The following is a 21776-nucleotide window of genomic DNA, read 5'->3' on the forward strand; positions in this document are numbered from 1 at the left end:
TTGTTGCGGCATTTCCGATACGTCCAAACTGCAGTGCTTATGCCAGTCTAAAACCCCCATTGCTGTGTATTAAGAAAAAAAAACCTTGCATTTTACAGTATGAGCAAAGTGTGAGGAATTTTATTACTCTCATGCACATATTGCGGAAAAGCCACGTATATTAATTTTAAAGTATTTTTCTTACAGATTTAATAGGGAAAGAAAAAAATGTAGAGAAGAACGCACCAAAAACACAATGGAAAATGCAGAAAAAAATTGCTGTGCGTTTTTTCCCACTATGTTTTTTAGCTACGTTTCACTACATCAGACTTTGGGTAAAAAATATGCAAATCTATTCTCCAGGATGTAATTAGGAGAACAGTGCCTCTGTATGCTGCCCTCTAGGGACAGCCCCCTTAACATCATGCATGACTCAGTTAAAAAGCCTACTGACATCAGACTTTAGCATTATACAGACTAATATCAGATGCCTCTCTATCTTACCCTTAGTTCACATCTGCCTTTGTTAATCCGTTCCGGGAGTCCGCATGGGGACCCCCCGAACGGACTACCGAACACATTGGCAAGCGGTGTGCAGTGAAAGTACACGGACCCCATAGACTATAATGGTGTCCGTTTGCTTTCCGTGCACTGTCCGCACGAGTCATGCGGACATTATAGTTTATGGGTGTCCGTATAGTCTATGGGGTCTGTGTGCTTTCACTGCACACCGCTTGGCAATACTTTTGGTATTCCATTGGGGGGGAGGGGTCCCCATGCGGACTCCCCCGAACGGATTACCAACGCAGATGTGAACAAGGCCTTAAAGAGAAATAACTTGAGGATCCATTTATACGGTCAGGTCTTACAGTCTTTGAAGCCAAAACCAGGAGTGGATTGAAAAAAGAGACGTCACATTTCTCCCCTAAACTTTCTCTCCTAATTTTTGCATCAGAACTACATGCAAAAACCTGAGTGTGTAAATTCAACCTTACATAGTCCAAACACCATCTGTACAAAAGTGCATGTAGAAGACAGAGACTCTTTTAGCAGCTAGGTATTGTATTATGTCTGAAATTTGGATCTGTCCTGTTATCTAAATTCCATTTTCCTGCTACAAATTCTTTACCACCCTAATCCGGAAAATCTGTCTCTGTTTTATCTTCAGTGAAGCAAAAGCTTTAAGGCCCAACATAATACTGAGAAACGTAAAAAGGAAAAAATAGTGTGTGTAAAACAATAAAAAACAAGAATGTTAGGCAGGGTTCACATCTGTGTTGGTGTCTCAGTTTTTGGGATCCGCCGATAGATAATGGAAACTGATTAGAACGGGTCGATTAAAAATTCATTGATTTCAATGGGCTTTAAAACCATCTGCAGGTTGTGTTTGGAGCATTTCCGCCATGTATCGCCTCTTTTGAATGGAGACAAAAGTTGAACTTGCTGCACTTTTGCTCCATCCACCCATTGATTTCATTGGATTCCGTGTGGAAAACTGAACCCATTGAAATCAATGGGAGGCGCTTTTTTCAGCGCTGATTCTGATGCGAAGTCCGCGCCAGAATCAGCACTAACTTCCTCCGTGTGAATGCCCGCTAAGACTAATCCACATGTACACCTAGAGCAGAAACCTAAGTCTCAGATTTGGCTTTCTGCCACTGGTTCCCCAGAGGTGTTTTTGGAGCAGAATTTTGAGGCAAGACACTAGTAATCAGACTCAGCATTGGCTAATTGATGTAAATGTAGCACCCGCTACTGGGCTATGGGGTGCCCCAAAGGTCCCTTCACCAAATAACATATACCTCTATTCTAAATGGCACAAGGCACGAATGGGGCCCCTTTACAGATTTTACACTGGGGCCCAGGAACTTCAAGTTATCTATCTATCTATCTATCTATCTATCTATCTATCTATCTATCTATCTCCTATCTATCTATCTATCTATCTATCTATCTATCTATCTATCTATCTATCTATCTCTATCATATCTAAATATCTGTCTATCCATCTGTCTTATATCTAAATATCTGTATATCAAGCTCTCTATGTTTTGTCTAAATCTCTATCTATACCACCTGTATATATGTCATGTATATACCACAATAAAGGGATATAGATTTATGTGGGATTATTTGGCAGAATACATATACATTGTAGTTACAAATCTTCTTACTGTTATAGGATATTATATTACTCAGCCTGCAGCCATCTACACCTTGTGTGTGTATACTGATCCCTGAAATCTTTTCCCCTGTAAAGTTTCTCCAGACTGACCTCTGAGCCATACAATATGAATGGATGACACACCAAACGCTGACTCTGCTAGACTCTGCTAATCTCTATGTAAGGAAATGGATCACTACTCTCACAGGCAGTATAACTTGTTCCTCTAGCGCCACCTTGAGTTTTAATTTGCCAGCATTAGAAAAGGCTAGTCATGTTCTGTGTATTGTATGTTGCACACTGTTATTGTATGTGTATATCTTGGGGTCCCTAACTACTGATGAATTTTTAAGTATTAAAAAAGGCCACTTTCGATGGCCTTACCCTGGCTTACTACAAGAAACTCGGCCCTGAACTCCAACCCCGACTAATGAAAGCCTTCAACTCCCTCACCAATGGCTCGGTCCTCTGTCGATACTCCTTGCGAACACACATCACGGTCATCCCCAAGCCGGGGAAAGACCCACTCATCTGCCCTAGTTACCGCCCCATATCGCTAATTAATGTAGATCTCAAAATCCTGGCCAAGATCCTGGCGACCCACCTATCCCCCGTACTTGGAGACATTATCCACCCAGACCAGGCTGGTTTCCTGCCTGGCCGTGAGGATCGAGACAACACCACCAAAGCCGTCAATCTGATGTATGGGGCTAAGCTCTCAAACATGCTTCTCTCTACAGATGCCGAGAAAGCCTTTGACAGGATTAATTGGCAATTCATGGAAGAAACCCTACTACATATTGGACTCCAGGAATACATGATGAACTGGATTATGGCCCTATCTATACTCACACCCCACAGCGATGGTCAGGGTGAACGGGCTGCTATCCCAGCCCTTCCCGATTCAAAACGGTACCAGACAAGGATGCCCATGCTCTCATCTTTGTCCTGACTCTTGAACCCTTCATTCGCTACATCCGAGCTAACCCAAACATCTTAGGTGTGGCCCACTCTGCCCACCTATATAAGGTAGCGCCATATGCGGACGACTTGCTGTTCTTTCTCTCCTCCCCCCATGTTTCCCTTCCGGCCCTAATGTCAGCCTTCCGGGAATACTCGGTGCTCTCGCACTTTAAGATTAATTTCTCGAAATCGGAGGCCCTTAACGTGACTCTCTCCTCTTCCCAGGCCACGTCCCTGAGTCAGTCCTTTCCTTTCCACTGGACACCCTCTCCCCTTAAGTCACTCCAGACCCAAAGACCTCTTTCGCTGCAACTTTCCCCCATTACTGACCTCTATCAGAGCCGACTGCAACCGATGGTCCACTGGCGCCTTTACTTGGTTTGGGAGGTACACCATCTTCAAGATGAACATTTTGCCTCGTCTCCTCTACCTCATGCAGACGCTTCCCATCCACATCCCCATGCCCTTTCTCAGGTCTCTCACCTCCACCCAACTACAGTTTATCTGGTCAGATAGGCCTGCTCGAGTGGGTAAAGCCCTTCTCTTCTGCCGTGAAATTTACTCGATCGCCGATCAGAATCCGATCTTTTCCGATCCCGATCGCTCAACCCTATGGAGGGGAACTTTATACTGTGGGGCAGCATGAGGGGGACATTAAACTGGAGGGGCACTTTATATAGTGGTGGAAACTCGCAGTTGCATCCACATTATACTATGGAGGCAACTGGAAGGGGACATTATACTATGGGACAACTGGAGGAGGACATTGTACTGGAGGGTGACTTTATACTATGAGGACAGATGGAGGGGGACAATAAACTGTGGATGCACCAGTAGAGGGACTTTATGCTTTGAGGGTAACTCGTGGAGGACATTATAATATAGGGGTATATCATTTCAGGGTGACTATAGGGGCATTATACTGTGTGGGGGCACAACACAAAGAGAAATGGGAAATAGGATGGGAAAGAGTCAAAATGGAAGTGGGTGAGGCTAAATTTGTAGAAGTGCACACAGTACAACACTTATTCTGTCCCTCTTTCAGTCCTTTAACAGTTGGGAGGTATAGAGATAAGCGTCCACAACCAAACAACCCTTTTAATAAAGAGTACAAGTATTTGTTACAATAGACATATTAGGAGAGACGACGGCTCCTCTTCAGCTTTGTAAATGAAAAACAGATGTATGTAAGCAAATTATTAGCTAACATACTAAGTGACTTTACATAGCAAATTTATTATTGTAAGGAGCCATTTTCTTCACATCAAGATATACAGTTTTAGCAATCGTATATTAGATGTACTTACATATGTTTTCTACTTCCATCCATCTGTGACCATTCATTACCGGCCAAATTCCATCTCTGGCAATTCTGGATTCACCCAAAATCTGTGCAGTCAGAATAAAGAAAAAAAAACACACCTGTTTGTAATGCAAAAATTGAAAGCTGCTCTGGGTCCTAAGACACAGCAAAAAAAAAAAAACGCTCACTGTCGGGTGTTTTATTATAGCAGTGGTTTGCTTAGAGACACCTGGGGAGAATTTCTTGCACCAGTATTACTAAAAGCCCCAAGTGTTGTGACAAGGCTCCGGCATAAAGTAGGCTTATGCCTGTGTGCCAGAATGGAAATCTATGCCAGTCAGGAACTGATGTACATTTCCAGTATAAGTCAAGCCACTTTTGCAAAAAGTGGTGAATGAGGTGCAGAATGAGGAATGTCACTTATGTTTGGTGCAAATAAAGGTAATGTGCCAAAGGTGCTCCACATTTATACCCATTTGTGATGATCAGAGCCCAGTTATGAGCCCTATGCATGTATTTCTCTTTTGTGTATTACCCCTTGTTTAAATTAACTCTTTTGCCTTCCGGAATGTGATATTTCTGGTCTGTAATCAAAGCCCTTTGTTGTCCTGCCCTAGTTCCATTGGCATACCCATGCTAATCTCGTTATCACAGATAATATTTCCCTAGGAGGACATGCTACAGTCACACTGCTAAATTCCTCAGGGGTATAAGATGGAGGCACACAGTTCCAGTCCAAACTCAGTAGTGTTCGGAGCAGGAAAAGGTCCAGACACTGAACTCATTACCCAAAGAGGATTGGAGTATCATCCTTGCTGTCTACACGATGGAGATCTCGCCATGAACCCCATCATACCACCTGCCTGACAATATGGTCATCTGGCGAGGAATTATGACTCCAAAGATAGAGAAAAATCGGCAGCTCTCAGAAATCTTAAAATATAACTTTTAATTCATATTGAGTTTAAAAATACAAACATAGCAGAAGTGCAGAACAAAAAAGCGTGAAAAATATGAAGAAAACTTTAAAAACCTCCAACGTGTTTCGAAACTACATGTTCCTTAGTCATAGCATAGTACTTTTTGACTGATTTTCTTCTTATAAAGGTTAGAACGGAGCCATTATACACATGATTGTAATTGACTAATCAATACGTGCAATCCTACCCCATACAGCTAAACAACAACTTTACCTATGTAAAAAAAAAACTGTTTATTTGTTTTCTCATGATTTTCTTATTTATGTTGTAATAAAGTTTTTTTGAAAAAATATAATTTTGTGTCATAGATTTCTTTATATAGATTTATATGTCATAGAGGAATTATGACTGTTCATAGTTATTTGGTTTCAAGATGGGGGAAGAAACTCTCTCTCATCTTGGAAAGATGTGAGGCAGGTCGTGCTATGGACTTAAACCAGTGACCTGAGTCCTAAGAGTTCTTATCCTGGAAGGCATGTGAGCAGACTGAGTCTCCATTACTGACTTAAGCATACACCCTGAGGCTGAGGCCCCATTGAGACTCATTTTGATATTGTTTCTTTTCTATCTTTTAATTTTTTTTTCCTCTCTTTGGCACGTGGGAGGAAATCCACATAAACATGGGGAGAACATACAAACTCCTTGCAGATGTTGTCAATGGCAGGATTTGAACCCAGGGATCCAGTGCTGCAATGCTAACCACTGAGCCACCATGTTGCTTCCATTTTATTTTATGTATTGTATTGTGCTTTTATCTGTATCTGCTTGTCATTCATTGATATGTATTCCTGTATATGTTAGTGGCTAGTAACAACCCACTTGGATTAATAAATATATACAATTTATAAAGCTCATTTCATATTATCCTATAAACTCAGACACACAGGGCATGAGTAGAAAGTAAGAAGTGTGATCGCAGGGGTGCCAAGCGACTTGGTAAGGCGATATCCTTCACATTCATCTATGCCGGAAAGCTGGCTTAGTTGGGTTGATAAATTCCCCCCCGACTGTATTCAGTATGTGTAACATTTCATAGGGCCATAATTAGAGGTGAGTGAACCCATTAGTTCCGAATAGAGTTGAGCGAGTACTGTTCGGATCAGCAATCTGAACAGCACGCACGCATTGAAATGAATGGAAGCACCTGGTGCTTCCGGTTTGACGGCGGCCGGCCGCTTAACCCGCCGCGTGCCGGCTGCGTGCATTGATTTCAATGCGTGCGTGCTGTTCGAATCGGCTGATCCGAACAGTACTCGCTCATCTCTAGTTCTGAACCCAAATATATCAAATTAGTCCGTTTTTTATAAAATCAAACAGCTGGTGATTCATCTCAGAGTACCTAAGATGGCATGCATTGTAGTCAATTATTAAACTCTGCGGTCTTCTTGGAGGCATCATGAGGATGGGAGTACCTATATGATCACTGAGGCCCAATCCCAAGCCTCAGTGTTACCCCATGTGCATGATGTCACCAAGCAGAATTTTTTTTTATTTTTGATAACTCCCTTGAACTTACACCTAGTATACTCTGGGGTCTAAAGAAACCTCACCATATAATAATTTCACTTCGATTTCTACCTGAACTTGTTCAATCCGAAACGAATCAAGGACCCGAGCATCCCGAACCTGAAACTAAACAAATTTTGGGAGGATCACCCGTTTCTAGCTATAATATAGCAACTTGTTAGTGTCCATATTATGGGCACATGTGCTGTGATGCTACTCACCCAAGCTTAGATCAGCCTAGGGTTCTGCTGTGTACTGGACTTATATCTCAGGATGAGAAATATGACCATCTTTTACTAGGTGTGTTTCATTGAATATTCCCTTCATATTGTCCCAAAAATATACATTGTGCTCATAATGGATAAAAAAGCAATGGGGAACACGACAACCAGAGAACAGAGGGGATCCATAAATTTACTTCTGTGATAGTTAGAAGATGGATTACATTTAACTATATCCATGTTTTCCATATAGAGTTGCACATTGCTACCTCCTGGGTGGGCTTTTTTTAAAGGTCCCCTTGATGTGTTTTAGAGATGTTAAAAAAACAGGGAGGGAACCATGAAAATTCAAGACATACAGAATTTTACATTTGGGTTTAAAGGAAAACACATTACAGTGTTGTTTGCTATTCTCATGGGAAAGCAGCATTGTTCTTTCACTACATGTGGTGAGACATACACCAAAAAATGGATGTGCTATCTACGTGTGAGACTTGAGACACATAACTCCTGCAGATCTCTCCTGCACTGCTCATCAAAGGCAGGCGGTAAATGTTTCAAGAAGTAGCAGATGAATGCAACCTTATACTACACTGTCAGACAGATAAGAGTGATATGCTAATGAATGTTATACTACACTGTGAAGAGATAGATTTAATAGTCTGCTGTTATATAAGGGTGCATTTTATTTCATGCATAGTTTATATTTGCAGTGAGTTTCTGGATCCAAGTCACAGAGTGTACAATAAGATACTTTTAGGATAACCAGTACTAGATATTCAGATTTAAATGGTAAATACGGTGCCATGTGTTCAACACCCCCAACTCCAGCCCCACAATGGTTTTCACCAGAGCCCCTGATGGTGGGGATGGACTTGACTGCACTGCTGGGCAGAGTGGTACGGATCGGGAAACGCCAAACACACAGCGCACCACAAATCTCAGTAAACCAGACGCTGAGATATCTTACCTGCAGACGTTTTCAGGTAGCAAAAGGCTGTGGCGGGTGGTCAGAAGATACACTGTTTACCAATAAGTATTTGGACCCCTGTGGTAGAATAGCAAAACAACATTTATTCCTATCCAATAGTTGGTAGACCCCAGCAGATGCTTCCTTACGGATGGTATTGAGCGACACAATACTCCGGGATGCCTGGTGATACTCCTGGTGTATGTGAGCCATTGGTTGGGTGCGGTTTCTCTGACCAGCACTCATCGGTCTCTATCTCCCAGTTTCAGGGGTCTGCCGACTCGGGGCACATTCCGACAATCACCGTTCACCTTCCACCTGCCTCTTGCATGCGACTAATGCCAATGCTGTTTCCTATTTAATGGCAGAAGGTGTGACGTACATCACGACCGCAGATATCTTTATTTGCATGGGTGTCCAAATACTTATTGGTAGACAGTGCAGCAGTAGAGAGTAAAGCATAGTCATATGGTCCAGGGTTGTCACCAAGAGGGAAACGCAGTACAGAGGATAATCTAATGGGAACGTCAGGCAGGCTGGGTCAGTAACAGGAATGGTCAATCAGTACAAAATGGTAATTCAGGAAGTGGAGGTCTAGAGGCAAGCTGGGGTTATAAACAGGAGCAGGCACAGTACAAAATCAGGATGCAAAGGCAAGGTCAGAGGTCAAAGCAAAGGGGTCAGAAACTCAGGTAATCAGACACAGGAAAACGCTTACTATCAGGACACAGGATCAACTGCGACGGGCTGGTGGAAGAGCCCACATTACATAGGTTCCAGCCCGCTGCTAGGCCGCAAACTGGAAGTCCTCCGTCCAGCTCAGGTGGAGGCCAGCAACTCTGGCACAACGTGAGGGACCCGCGAGCACAGCAGGAGGAGGGCTGGCAGTCTCTGCACAGCGCTGTGGAGGCTCCAGCCCTGCTCCTGACAGATACTACATGGTGGCATGCCATTATGGTGCTGTGCTGCCACTGCGCAATGGCGAGGAAGAGGGGAAGCTTATCCCATGTTGACTAGGAGAAGAGACTCTGTCACATTAAAATCTCAATGTGATCTATACAATATCAGATTATAATATGGCCTTTATGGGTTGCTGCCAACTAGCCATCCCATAAGCAATATGGCAGCATCACATGTGGATAATTTTTGCCTACTCCTGGCATAGCGAGGGAACCTACTGCTCTCTCACAGTGAAGTCCCCCCCTCTTTCATCCCTTGGCCATTAAAATAAATCACCTTCGGTTACACTCCCCTCATCCCTGGGTTTGGGAGCATCCAAGGTGCATTTTGTATGCATTGCTTGCACAATGTATAAACCCAACCTAACCCTGGGAACTTATTGAGATTGAGCATTCCTATGAATGATCATTCACTTCATAATCAGCCAATTTAAAAGGCCCTGATGGGGGCGCCACAATCTTCATACAGCCCAGGGCCCATGGTAGTCTTAATCCACCCCTGGATCTATAGATCACATTGAGATTTTAATGTGACAGAGTCTCTTCTCCTAGTCAACATGGGATTGTTTATTAAAAGAAATCTCACTTCTTTGTGGTCTTAGGAGTCCACTAGGCGGTTATACGCAGTGACTGACAGTTATCTCTGTAATATTCATACATCAATGGATGTCTTTCACTGAGTAGGTCCGCCCCCTGGACTCCTAAACTAGAAAGAGATTAGTTCAAATGATAACTTCTGCCCAATCTCTTCCTAAATAAAACCATATATCAATCAAACTTTATTAGTATAGAATATACAGCCAATCCCCAATCAAAAAGTGAGTGAATAGTGCTGGGTTAATAAGTAAGGGGCCTTGAGATGGTGCTATTTGTAGATTGTCCCAGGTAAGAAGGTGTAATGATTGCTATCACAACCTATAAAGAATATTCCAGCATTTTTTGTTTTTAACTTTAAAATTTAAAAGAAAAATCAATTTTGTTATCTTTATGGGTATTTCTTCCAGAAAATAATTGTAATTAGGGCCCCTTCACACGGAGGATACGCCGGCTGATTTTGAACGTGTAAATGTTCCTAATCAGCAGCGTTTAAAACAGGTCCCATTACTTTCTATGGGAGCCGACATACGTGCACTCCCCATAGAAATGAATGGCAAAAAGCAGCCCATTCATTTCTATGGGGAGCGCACGTATGCCGGCTCCCATAGAAAGCAATGGGACCTGTTTTAAACGCTGCTGATTCGGAACATTTACACGTTCAAAATCAGCCGGCGTATCCTCCGTGTGAAGGGGCCCCCACACAGGTTTTGTTATACACAAGTTTATTCCCATTGTGTGTATTGGGACAACACAAAAAAACAGAAAAAATATAATATATAACGGACATAAAGTCACACAAAATTTCAAAAATGGGCCAGACAAAATTGTTGGCAAATAATTTTGTTTCAAGCATGTGATGCATGTTCAAAACTCACCCATGGCAAGTAACAGGTGTGGGCAATATAAAAATCACACCTGAAGCCAGATAAATGGAAGAGAAGTTGACTCAATCTTTGCATTATGTGTATGCGTGCCACACTAAGCATGGAGAACAGAAAGAGGAGAAGAAAACTGTCTGAGTACTTGAGAACCAAAATTGTGGAAAAACCATCAATAATCTCAAGGTTACAAGTCCATCTTTAGAATATTGATGTTCCTTTAATGTAATGTAGAACTTTACAACACATGGCGCTGTAGCTAATCACCCCGGACGTGGATGGAAGAGAAAATTGCTGAAAGGTTGCAACGTAGGATAGTCTGGATGGTGGATAAACAGCCCCAATCAAGTTCCAAAGAAATTCCAGCTGTCCTACAAGCTCGGGGTACATCAGTGTCTGCACAAACTATCTGTGGATATTTGAATGAAATAAAACACTATGGCTAGAGACACAGGAGGACCCCACTGCTGACACAGAGACATAAAAAAGCTAGACTGCAGTTTGCTAAAAAGTACATGACTAAGCCAAAATCCTTCTAGTAAAACATCTTGTGGGCAGATGAGACCAAGATAGAGCTTTTTAGTAAAGCACATCATTGCCCAGAACGTGGATGGAAGAGAAAAATTGCTGAAAGGTTGCAACGTAGGATAGTCTGGATGGTGGATAAACAGCCCCAATCAAATTCCAAAGAAATTCCATCTGTTTACCAAAAACGGAATGAGGCCTATAAAGAAAATAACACAGTACCAACAATCACATATGGTGGAGGGTCAAAGATGTTTTGGGGTCGTTTTGTTGCCTTTGACACTGGGCGCCTTGACTGTGTGCAAGGCATCATGAAATCTGAAGATTACCAAAAGATTTTGAGTCTCAATGTAGGACCCAGGATCAAAAAGAGTTTGCATCCTAGGTCATGGGTCTTTCAGCAGGTCAATGACCCTAAACATATTTCAAAAAGCTCCCAGAAATGGTTGGAAACAAAGTGCTGGAGAGTTCTAAAGTGGCTATAAATGAATACTTGTAGGGAAATCTTAAAATTTATATATATATATATATATATATATATATACTGTGTATATATATATATATATATATATATATATATATATACATTATATAAAGTATATATTATATAAAGTATATATATTATATATTGTATAAAGTATATAATATATATTATATAAGAGACTTATGGCAATTTGCAAAAGTAGATTGGTCGAAAATTTCAGTTGAGAGTTGTAAGAAGCTTGTTGATGGTTATAGGAAGTGATTAATTTCAGTTATTTTTTGTCCAAAAGGTGTGCAAATAGGGGTAAGAAATTTCATACTTGCCTCTTTTTCATATAAAGTACTGATGCGGCAATGGGTCGTGCAATGGGTTGCGCATAAGTTTTAATGTTATTCCAGCCATGCTGTCTCCTGCACTATGGTATGGCTTGTGGTACCACAGTGCAAGTGACAGGGTAGCTGGGAGGACAAAAGAAGAGGAGTACATCCGGGGCCACATCAGCACTTTGCAGAAAGAAGAGTTAAGTATGAAATTAAGTATGCCATTTGAAGTAGGGTGGGGGGAAACTATTACCTGTGGAGGTCACCAACCTTATGGTTGCCTTCAACAGAATATTAATAAAACTACACCTAACTGGCACAGTTACATTACATAGTTACATAGTAGATGAGGTTGGATGAAGACATCAGTCCATCAAGTCCAACCTATAACCCTACAATCCCCTACAGTGTTGATCCAGGAGAAGGCAAAAAATCCCATGAGGCTTATGCCAATTGCCCCATTTCAGGGGGAAAAATTCCTTCCCGACTCCAATCTGGCAGTCAGTATAAACCCTGGATCAACGTGTCCTTAAAATCTAGAACCCATAACCTGTTATATTGTTCTCTACAAGAATGGCATCCAGGTCCTCTTTACACAGATGCAGAATTATTAATGTTCCAGTAAAGACAACCATTAGGCTGATGTGGCCCCTGGCGAAAAATAGTTTGACACCACTGCTGTGAGTGTACTAAAAGTACATGGATTAAACTTTCCTTTCCCCCAATCCTTCCTTGAGTATGCCCATAGGTAGTTGCCCACTTTTGTTAGCCTAACTATAAATCCTCCTTGGTTTGCATAATGCTTTGTATTTGCTCAGTTATGGTCAATATACTGAGGGGAACAGAAGTAAAATTATGTCTAGAGGTGTAAAACAAAAAAATATGAAAAAAAAATGACGAGAACCTTTATGGGAAATTTTACTCAGACCATGAAAACCACCTCAAGCATTCTGTAAAATAGATGTTTCCACTAACCCTGTAAAACCAGGTGCATCAGGAATCTGAGTGAGACATTCCAAGATAAAGATTTACAATAGGGAAAAAGACAATACTGTCAAGGGGAAAGTTTGACGTATTGGAATTTTTTACAAAATACATTGGAGCACAAATAGTTTAGGTCAGTGATTTTCAACCTTTTATGAGCCGCGGCACACTTTTTACACTTAAAAAATCCCGGGGCACACCACCAACCAAAATGGCACATAATGACACTAAAACAGTACATATTATACATATAGTTAATTCTAAATGGTTGATTCTTTGGTTGAAATAAACTGCAGCAAAATCTGCAACAAAAACGCTGCGTTTATGCAACGTGGGGCCTCAGCCTTAGGCCTCCTGCATACAAGTGGCACGCATGTGGTTTTCACTGATATAAACATTAAAAATTAATTGACAGGGCCACAAATGCAGACAGATATAGGGTATATAGAGGACAGATATAGGGTACGTATGGGACAGATATAGGACCTGCTCTATAATTTTCAGCTCTTCAATTTGGCCCAGATACACAGCCACAAAAAGAATGGCTGTATACAGTATATGGGTCCTTAGAAATGTATAGGTCTGTACTTTTATCCACAGTTGTGTATAAAAAGTCTGGTCATGTATATTACAGGTTACAACTCAATGTGCCTCATATTAATAGCAGTGAACCCCATCATGTCCCTCACATTAACCCCCTGTGTGCTTTACATAAGGGATACTGATATGTGAGACATATGGAGATAATAATTAAGTAAATATCTTCATTATATAGTACCCCATATGTCACACATGTTATTAACTCTTATGTGAGCCACACAGGGGTTAATATGAGGGACATGATGGGGTTAATTGCTATTAATGTGAGGCACATGGAGTTACTAAAACTAAAGTAATAACCCCAAATGCCTGATATTAATGAGAATAGTTACTAACCTGGTGTTTTTTTCTACTTTCACTTTGTTCAGCTTCCTCTCCTCCTCAGGACTGCAGACGGCAGGAGCTCCTCCTCACGTGTAGCAGCAGGTCCAGGGAGCCCTTATCCTGTGCAGTGAGAGGCTCACCTCTGATTGGTGGGCAGGGAGAGAAGGGGGCGTGTCCTACACCTCAGCTCTAGCAGAGCAGTGAAGGGACGCTCCGTCTACATTTACACGGGGACTGGCTGCTGTGCCAGCAAAATAGGTCTCCCGTGCCAATCTTGGCGTTTGGGGAACTTTCCCCGTGGCACACCCGACCATGTGTCGCGGCACACTAGTTGAAAATCACTGGTTTAGGTAACCGTTCTACATACCATGCAATATGTCTCATGGATTCTTATTATGTTACTTTACCATAGTCTTCAGAGAGGTGTTCAGAACATATAATATCATATATTAAATCAATTAATATGTCCTTGTCAATGACATATGTCATGAAACACGAGTATAAGAGCCATATAAACGTATAAATAAGCTAAGTGCCTCCATGTATATGGGATCATTCTTTGTAAGAAGTGCTATCAAGAAATGCTTTTTTAATCACCCCACCCCCCTTCCCCAAGGCCCTATGTTTTTGCATGTATGCATATCAAGTAGATCCATGGCTTGAACCAATTGGTTCTTATTTGAACCGAAATGTTTGCCTATGGATCAAAGATTAAATTTTTGCATCTGATACTGGAATTTTGCACGTTTTTTTTATTGATTTACAAATGTATTTTTGGCTCGTACCTAGGGGTTTGGACCTATTGGGGTTTTTTGTCACCAATGCTGCTATGGACATCTTGAACTTGTTAGTGGGTCAGTCTAAGGACCAGAGCATCCACTTGAAGCCAACCGCATGCCATTAGGGTCTATTTCTTATAAGAAAATTTGCCATCTTTGCAATGAGGATGGACTGCTGGTGGACCGAGGAACCTCAATGCCACAATGCTATAATGTTCAGCCCCTTGTTCCACTTCAGCCCATTTTCCAGGCTGCTATGTTTTCCACACAAGTTACTTGTCCAGATGACCTCTGGCCTCAAGTTTCCATCCACATCTTTCAACACAATGAATATTAAGCCCTCTACAAGTATTATCATTGGCTGTGTTCAACCTATGCATGCTTGTGTATATTATTCAAACTTAAGGTTTGCTTAAAAACCTTACACATACCCCCCATGTGATCAGATATTAGTTCGACCAAGGATTTTGTAGAATCTTTGTAACGCTAGGTTCACACCTGCGTTCTACTCTCCGTTCTGTGCTTTCCGTCTTCTGCATGCCAGAAGACGGAAAGCACAGACCGGGTCCGGCCGTGAGCGGCGGTGAGCGTTTTATGCTCTCCGCCGCGAAACCGGATTTTTTAATCCGGACACAGAGTACTGCATGTCCGACTCTGTGTCCGGATTAAAAAACCCGGTTTCGCGGCGGAGAGCGCAAAACGCTCACCGCCACTCACGGCCGGACATCTTTCTCACCCATTCAAATGAATGGGTGAGGAGAAAGACTCCTGCAGGTTTCTGTCTCCTGCTCTGTTTTATGCAGGAAATGGAAACCTGCAGAACGGAGAGGACAACACAGATGTGAACGAGCCCTAAGCAACATCACTTGGTCCTGGATTTAAAACTAACCAAGAGCAACATGGCAGAGTTTGTATTTAAGTTTCTCTGGGTACTCCAATTTCCTACCACAAACCCTACGTATTGGTAGGTTAATCTAGAATTCAGATTGTGAGCCCAGTTAGTACTGTAGAGTGGGAAGAAGACAACCGTGGCATTAATGGGAGTTGGAGGACTGGGCCATAGAAGTCCTAAATAGGCTATAATGATAGGCAGGACCTCCCCTATGAGAGGTACACCGGTCACTGACATTGCCGGGGTTCCGTGGCCACGTGTGTGGTAATGTGGCCAGCACGTGGCATGTTAAGACAGGTACTGATGTGAGTGATAACAGTGCGGCGGAATATGTGTGAATAAATTCATTAAATAAATCTGTCTTGGCAATTAGTTGACAATGTGCTACAGAGCAGAAATATCAGGTGTTTAGCCTGTGCGACTGCATAGGAACAGTGCAAGCTAAAATATAAGGGCTAGTTCACACGTGAGTATAAGGGGAGGTTTTTGACAGCGGATTTCGCGTCCAAAACCTCCCCTTATAATGGTGGTCTATGGAGACCGCCGGGCTTCTGTTCTCCGCTAGCGGCGAGCTGCTGCTAGCGGAGAAAAGAAAGGACATGTCCTTTCTTCAGGCGGAAGCCGCGCAGGCTCAGCCGCGCGGCTTCCGCCCCCTGCTGCTCCCTCCTATGTCGGCTCATTCATTTGAGCCGACAGCAGAGGGTTAAGCCGCGACAGCGATGGTCGCGGCGGGCGGGTTTTGACAAGAGAGAGACGCGGCTCGCCGCGTCTCTCACTGTGTCAAAACCCGCGCGGGCAGTTCACGTGTGAACTAGCCCTAATAGTAACCCCATTTCCTGAAGAAGATTTGCAGTGAACAGACAACTTTCTAGGTCTGCCCCCCTACCTGACTATCTATCACTCTCTGCCTTTATGCGTGCTGCACTTACTACTTCTTTGATTTTTTGGTTTCCCCTGCTTTATTTGTCTTTTTCCCCAGCGTCACACAAACAAAGAGAAACAGCATCATTTTTGTTAGCTGGATGTATCCTCCCTTATATATGCTCCAAAATAAGTTGAGGCCACAAGTATACAGTCAGGACAGGCAGGACTGTTATCTCCTTCATTGTAACTGTCTGACGAGAGCCTGTCTATTCGTCAGCAGTAACTGTGTAGATCAGTGGCATAACTAGCGGGGTAGCAGGGGTAGTGGCTGCCACAGGGTCCGGGACATTAGGGGCCCGGCGACAGCCGCTACCCCTGCGTTTTTTGTTTTTTTTCTTAATAGGCCGTTACCGGCTGGAGTTACTCCAGACAGTAACAGGCCCTATTTACTTACCGATAATGACAATGGCCGGGATCAGTAAGTGATGCTTTGGGCCCCACAAACATCATTATTATACTCGGGGGTCTTTTCAGATAATGATCGGAGGTCCAGGGGAGGTAAGGTAACATTAAAAAAAATGTGTTACTTACCTTTCCACGATCCGGGCAGGTTTGGGCCTACTTCTGGATGCCCTGCCAGAGCTTGATAAAGTGCAAACAGCACAAAACAGCTGTCACTCTTCCTCACTAGGTGTGCATCTTCCCGTGTATAATTTTTACTTGGATACTTTAAATAAAATTTGGACTTTTATTGCAGAACTTCCGTTGTGAGTGCCTAGTTTTTCTATTTTTGGAACATTGTTTTTTATGTTTGTATTCCCCCAGGTCTCCGATTATTATACTCTGGGGTCTGAAAAGACCTCAGAGTATAATAATTGTTCATGGGTGTCCACAGTGGGACATAATACTGTGTGCAGGGGCCACTAAGGGGCATAATACTGTGTGCAGGGGCCACCATGGGGCATAATACTGTGTGCAGGAGCCACTATGGGGCATAATACTGTGTGCAGGGGTCACTATGGGTTATAATACTGTGTGCAAGGGCCACCATGGGGCATAATACTATGTACAGGGGCCACTATGGGACATAATACTGTGTACAGGGGCCACTATGGGTTATAATACGGTGTACAGGGGGCACTAAGGGGAATAACAGAGAGTGCAAGAATGTGTGTGTGTGTGGGGGGTCAGTTGGGGTCTTTGGCGGGTGTCGGTCAGGTGGGGGGGCCCATGTCAAAAGTTCGCCATGGGGCCCCGCCGTTCCTAGTTACACCACTGGTGTAGACAGATAAAAGACTGACACATGGAATCCCACGTGGAAAACATAGTTTAGTTTTGTGTGGAATTGGGTACATTTTTGGGTACGTTTGAAAGCTATAAGGTGCTCAATGGCTAGCATGGAGTTTGTATAGTGGTCTTGCATTGAGGTCCACGGCTCTAGGTGTGCACTTTTTTAGGCTGGGAACCAAACCACTGGAAACCAAAAGCTGTCCCCACTTTTGTTTAGTTGATACATGTTATAACAGTGGTATGCAGGTCACCACTTGCCCCCAGGGTACTCCTATCTGCAATGAGCACCTCCATCAGCACTTATTGCTCTTCTAAAATAAAGATGGTACCCGTGGCCATGTGTAGGCATCCATCCTGGGTAGTGCAGCATGTGATATAGATATCACCGGGTGTGGGCGAACTATGGTGGCCATTATGTTACATGTGGGGGCCACACACACACTAAGGGATCAGAAGGGTTTTTGCTTCTAATTAGATAAAATATATATATATATATATATATATATATATATGTATATAGCAATAATGAGAGTGTTTTGCTGACACAAGCTATTCTAGATATATGACTTTGCTTCAAGGAAATTAACACTTAAATACATCTGTTTTAAGCTTTTATGTTCTAAAAATGCAGAAATGCTGATATCCAAAGCTCTCACTCCGTGGTGGCAAATAAATTCACTGAAATGTGTACTAATAAAACTATTACATAGTGTCAGCACTTTATATCAATAAAATACCATACTGTGGTTTCCTGTCTATTCTACATGGCCATACAAATCATCACAATAATCCCAAGTAGCAAGTAAATGAACCTGACATTGATATACACATTATCGGATGACAGCAATGAGTTAATAATACATTAGATTTACTTGCTGTTAAAGAGAATATGGTTGGGCTTTCACAGGGCAAAATGAGGCTTGGGTGCAACTGAAAACACCCAATGCGGAGGTTGGCACGGTCTTCATATGAGGTCCTGTATATGCACTTTATTAATGACCGCCGCCATTGAAGAAGTTCCAACAGTCAAGGTAGATACATCAAAGATCACGTAAAAATCGTATCAATCTCCACATTGGAACACTTTACAGTCGTATCCTGGGTACACTTTTTTAACAGTATGAATGTCCTGTGAAGTCTCCGCCATTTTGATGGTACACATTCTGGGACTTGTTTAGGGTACAACAGCGTCTGGACAGGTTCCCTTTACTAATAGCCCATTTATTAATAGAGCAAAATAGAATATACGCCATATATATTCCATATTATTTGTAAAATCATTCTAGTCATTACAAAAAAACTGCTGTGAGGTCTAAAAACAAAAAAGTCGACAAATAGTAAAATCATCTACCATTCAGGCAGTAGTTTAATAAGTCAGGTGAGAGCTAATAAGATGAATACGCCTGTGGACAAGTAGCTGTATACATGTGTCTGTATCTATGATACCGTATTACCCCTAGGTAATGTATGTATGTATAGTTGATCCAATGGGACTCCTACTACACCTACAATACCTTAAGTAATAAAACCATACACTGTCTACCAATAAGTATTTGGACACCCATGCAAATGAAGACATCTGCGGTCATGATGCACGTCACGCCTTCCGCCATTAAATAGGAAACAGCATTGGCATTAGTCGTATGTAAGATGCCACGAAGTATAAACTTGTCCGATTTTGAGAAAGGGGTAATTGTGGGGTACCAAAGAAATGGTCAATCCTTAAGGGACATAGCAAGTGAACTGAATTACCCAAAATCGACAGTGGTCTATGTGATTACAAAGTAGAAGGTCAACGGTGATTGTTGGAATGTGCCCCGAGTCGGCAGACCCCTGAAACTGGGAGATAGAGACCGACAAGTGCTGGCCGGAGAAACCGCACCCCACCGATGGCTCACATACACCAGGAGTATCACCAGGCATCCGGGAGTATTGTGTCGCTCAATACCATCCGTAAGGAAACATCTGCTGTGGTCTACCAACTATTGGATAGGAATAGAGGTTGTTTTTCTGTTCTACCACAAGTGTCCAAATACTTATTGGTGGACAGTGTATAACCCTTGGTTTTGTGAGTCAGTTAGACTTTTATAGGAAACTCTTCTATTTAAGGTTTTTATGGGATTTGATAACTGCTGCAGACCTTTAAGTTCATTTCAAGCATCATTCTATTAAATTGTATTCATGACGTCCTCACCACCATGTATGCCTCTTCTTTGTAGTGTATCCTATAAAACACTTTTCATATATGAATAGTACATGTGAATATACGAAACTTTGTAATATATGTTTGTTAAAGAAATCTGTTTTCTTCTCCAATTAAGTTGGCTTTCTTGTTCCTTATCTTCACTTAAACTGTTTATTTGTATAGAACACATCTCCGTTCTCAGCGCACACACAGAAGTCTATGGAGAGGTGAGAGGAGAAGAGGAGACTGTTAGTTAAAGGGGTTGGCCATTTTCAGACCAATACTGAGAAACAAGTCTTATTGTTTGTATAATAAAAAAATTTACCAGTGAATAAAAATGAGTCCATGGTCATGTGATATACAGTCCATGGTCATGTGATATACGGTCCATGGTCATGTGATGGACAGAGGTGCACAGCTCGTTACCAAGCAGATATCTGATTATTGCGCTGTGACTATAACAAGAGAACATTGCAATGGAGTCTACAGTGGAGACTCAAGTGCAGATATGAACTGACGCTAGGTTCAGACCACGGTTCAGCTCTCTATCAGGTCCACATGGGGACTCAAACAACGGAGAGTCCTTGGACACTAGCAAACCCCATAGACTATAATGGTGTCTGATGGGTGTCGGGTTTCTGCCGCTTCTATACCGAAACCAGCGGAGAGAATAGACCTCCTTGTAGGACTTTTCTTTCCGCTGATTTTAGGCGGAATCTAAAATCTCCTAGGGAGATCCCAATGCAGGTGTAAACCTAGCCTTAGCCTTATGCTCCCGGTGCTATATTAATGAGGCTCATTCAATATGGACACCCAAGTATTTTATTGTTCATTTCTACAAGAAACATACATACATACATACATACATACAAGATTATAGCTCATAAACATCAGTCCCTCCTATCTCTCTCAACTCACAAGCAGGAAAGTATATTTCCACAGGATCATCTGATGAAAAGTATTTCCGAATAATAATGGAATACCATTCCTGAACAGCCATAGCCGAACATTTATGTTCATTTCGTTGCAAGAACCAGCATGTTTAATATGTCCATCACTAACAGTAAGGTAGTCTCAACCTTATGTGGATATGTCATATGCCAGTCTTCGTATCCCTAGCCTTGACAGAAGAGCTACCTCATCTACGCCTCTTCAAAAATGTAGCGGCTCCCACCACCAGGTCATGCACCTGTGATGATTCCACTGATCATTTGCACCCGATATTGTTGTGCAACTCCCATCACTCTTTCCCATGAGCATGAAAAGTAAATTTTTCACTATCTCTATCACTATCTCACTATTTAATAAATGAAAGGCAATACAATCTCTTTATTGGGATTCTATGAGCTCCCATATCCCCACGCATTGTGTAAAGCACTGCATGAGCCTGCCAAACATAGCTTTGTTTTATCCCAACAATCTGTCATTTTAGAGAAATTAGCATTTTTACCTGTATGCAGATGTCAATCATTGTGTAGCAGGGTGGTGCAGGGCACCAGAGAGAGGAAACCGCATCCGGCACAACCAGAAACTCACTTGCATAAAAGTAAACTTGGTAATTTCTCTAAAATGACAGATTGTTGGTATATTTGGAAAGAACATACAGGGACACAATGCAATATTCTTACTTGCTTTGTGAATTAGGAGCTGCTAAAGTACCTTTAAAGAAGCCATCTCATCTTGAGATGAGCCTACTGAAACATGCCAAACCCTGGATGGAGTGAGTGGAGAGATGAAGTAGATGAAGAGGAAGCTTACTCTTCTTTTCCCCAACTCAGCAACCCAACTATATGTCAGGTTTTAGTTTGGTGGTTTTAATGCTTGCAGGGCATTGCTGTCAGTATCTCGCGCCTTCTGGTGGTCACGGGCTCCAGCTCACTCATATGTCCCAGTGTATAGCTTTCCCTCCTCTCCTCTTGAGAACAAAAAAGGGGGAGAACATCGAGCGTGCTTATAGTGTAGATGAGTTTGCAATGGATGTTGGAAATAAAAATGTACAGAGAAATGGA

This window comes from Leptodactylus fuscus, chromosome 1 (genome assembly GCF_031893055.1).
Source record: "Leptodactylus fuscus isolate aLepFus1 chromosome 1, aLepFus1.hap2, whole genome shotgun sequence".
In the NCBI taxonomy this organism is placed as follows: Eukaryota; Metazoa; Chordata; class Amphibia; order Anura; family Leptodactylidae; genus Leptodactylus; species Leptodactylus fuscus.